The 3014-nt window shown below is 57.5% G+C and overlaps 1 long non-coding RNA gene across 1 annotated transcript; it reads right to left on the reverse strand.

Annotated features, from left to right (window-relative positions):
- Nucleotides 1-7: 7 nt before the first annotated feature.
- Nucleotides 8-1246, reverse strand: LOC130588419 (uncharacterized). Its single transcript, XR_008966951.1, has 3 exons — nt 1188-1246; nt 883-941; nt 8-69 (listed from the first exon to the last, which is right to left on the reverse strand). It is a non-coding gene; the product is annotated as an uncharacterized LOC130588419 (long non-coding RNA).
- Between the last annotated feature and the right edge of the window lie 1768 nt (nt 1247-3014).

Below are 3014 nucleotides of genomic sequence, written 5' to 3' on the forward strand. Positions count from 1 at the left end.
TACTCGATCCGCTCTCCAACGCCGCTGTAAACGTCGCTGTCCCCAACGGTGCCCTCGGACGGGAACGGCCTGGGGGAAACACGGCCAGAGTGACCACTGAGTGACCACTGAGTGACCGCTGAGTGACCACTGAGTGATCAACAGGGAGTGACCACTGAGTGACCACTGAGTGACCACTGAGTGACCACTGAGTGACCAACAGGGAGTTACTCCTGAGTGACCACTGGGGAGTGGTGGCCAAGGACAAGGGAATGACCACTGAGGAGTGACCATCGGAGAGTGACCACCAGGGAGTGACCACTGGGGACCCTCGGGGACTGGACATTGTGGTCACTCAGTGGCTGGACATTGGGGTCACTCAGGGAGGGGACTGGACATGTGTGACCCTTGGGAACTGGACATTGTGGTCATTCAGTGACTGGACATTGGGGTCACTCAGGGACTGGACACTGGGGTCATTTGGGGACTGGACATTGGGGTCGCTCAGTGACCAGACACTGTGGTCACTCAGGGGCCGGACATTGGGGCCACTCAGGAACTGGACACTGTGGTCACTCAGGGCCTGGACATTGGGGTCACTCAGGGAGGGGAGTGGACATTGGGGTCACTCAATGACCGGACATTGTGGTCACTCAGTGATAGGTCACCATGGTCATTCAGTGACCAGACACAGTGGTCACTCAGTGACCGGACATTGTGGTCACTCAGTGACTGGACATTGGGGTCACTCAGTGACCAGACCCTGTGGTCACTCACTGCCCCTCCCCCCACTGTCCACTCACGCCAGGCCCCTGTGGTCACTCACTGCCCCTCCCCCCACTGTCCACTCACTCCAGGCCCCTGTGGTCACTCACTGCCCCTCCCCCCGCAGTGTCCACTCACTCCAGGCCTCTCCTCTGTGCGATCGGCGTCCAGGACAGAGCGGACAGAGTGTCGACCACCTGGGGGGACAGATGGACAGACGGACAAATGGACAAATGGACACACGGACACACACACACACAGATGGACACACAGATGGACACACACATGGACACACACACACATGGACAGATGGACACACGGACAGATGGACAGATGGACAGATGGACAGATGGACAGATGGACAGATGGACACACAGACAGATGGACACACAGACAGATGGACAGATGGACACACGGCCGGACAGATGGACAGCTGACCGCACCTTGGCGAAGTCGTGTCCATCGAAGAGGTCGAAGGGGCCGAAGAGGCGGTGCCAGGGCAGAGAGATGGACAGATGGACACACAGACAGATGGACACACAGACGGACAGATGGACAGATGGACAGATGGACAGATGGACACACGGACAGATGGACACACAGACAGATGGACAGATGGACAGATGGACACACACACAGATGGACACACAGACAGATGGACAGATGGACAGATGGACACACACACAGCTGGACAGACGGACAGCTGACCGCACCTTGGCGAAGTCGTGTCCATCGAAGAGGTCGAAGGGGCCGAAGAGGCGGTGCCGGGACAGAGAGATGGACAGATGGACACGTGGACAGATGGACACACGGACAGACAGACGGACAGATGGACAGATGGACACACAGACAGATGGACACACGGCCGGACAGATGGACAGATGGACAGATGGAGACACACACACACACACACAGATGGACAGATGGACACACACACAGATGGACAGATGGACAGATGGACACACGGCCGGACAGATGGACAGATGGACAGATGGACAAATGGACACACGGACAGATGGACAGATGGACACACGGACAGATGGACAGATGGACAGATGGACAGATGGACAGACAGATGGACAGATGGACAGATGGACAAATGGACACACGGACAGATGGACACACAGACACACGGACAGATGGACAGATGGACACACAGACACACAGACAGATGGACACATGGCCGGACAGATGGACAGATGGACAGATGGACAGATGGACAGCTGACCGCACCTTGGCGAAGTCGTGTCCATCGAAGAGGTCGAAGGGGCCGAAGAGGCGGTGCCGGGACAGACACACGGACAGATGGACAGATGGACAGATGGACACACAGATGGACACATGGACAGATGGACACACACACACACGTCCGGCCGGTCAGACAGACAGACAGACAGCCGGACAGACGGACAGGTGACCACACCTTGGCGAAGTCGTGTCCATCGAAGAGGTCAAAGGGGCCGAAGAGGCGGTGCCGGGACAGACACACGGACAGATGGACAGACAGATGGACACTCGGACAGATGGACAGATGGACAGGTGACCGCACCTTGGTGAAGTCGTGTCCATCGAAGAGGTCGAAGGGGCCGAAGAGGCGGTGTCCGGGCAGAGAGATGGACAGATGGACAGATGGACACACGGCCGGACAGATGGACACACAGATGGACACACGGACAGATGGACAGATGGACAGATGGACAGACACGGCCGGACAGATGGACAGATGACCGCACCTTGGCGAAGTCGTGTCCATCGAAGAGGTCGAAGGGGCCGAAGAGGCGGTGTCCGGGCGGAGAGACGGACAGATGGACAGATGGACAGATGGACAGATGGACAGATGGACAGACGGACAGATGGACAGATGGACACACAGATGGACACACGGACAGATGGACAGATGGACACACACACAGACAGATGGACACACAGATGGACACATGGACACATGGACACACGGACAGATGGACAGATGGACACACGGACAGATGGACAGATGGACAGATGGACAGCTGACCGCACCTTGGCAAAGTCGTGTCCATCGAAGAGGTCGAAGGGGCCGAAGAGGCGGTGTCCGGGCAGAGAGATGGACACACGGACAGATGGACACATGGACAGATGGACAGACAGATGGACACACGGACAGATGGACACACACGGACAGATGGACAGATGGACACACACGGACAGATGGACAGATGGACACACGGCCGGACAGCTGACCGCACCTTGGCGAAGTCGTGTCCATCGAAGAGGTCGAAGGGGCCGAAGAG

The sequence above is a fragment of the Malurus melanocephalus genome, unplaced genomic scaffold, assembly GCF_030028575.1.
Source record: "Malurus melanocephalus ecotype Western Australia unplaced genomic scaffold, MMel_1.1 scaffold_4905, whole genome shotgun sequence".
NCBI lineage: Eukaryota > Metazoa > Chordata > Aves > Passeriformes > Maluridae > Malurus > Malurus melanocephalus.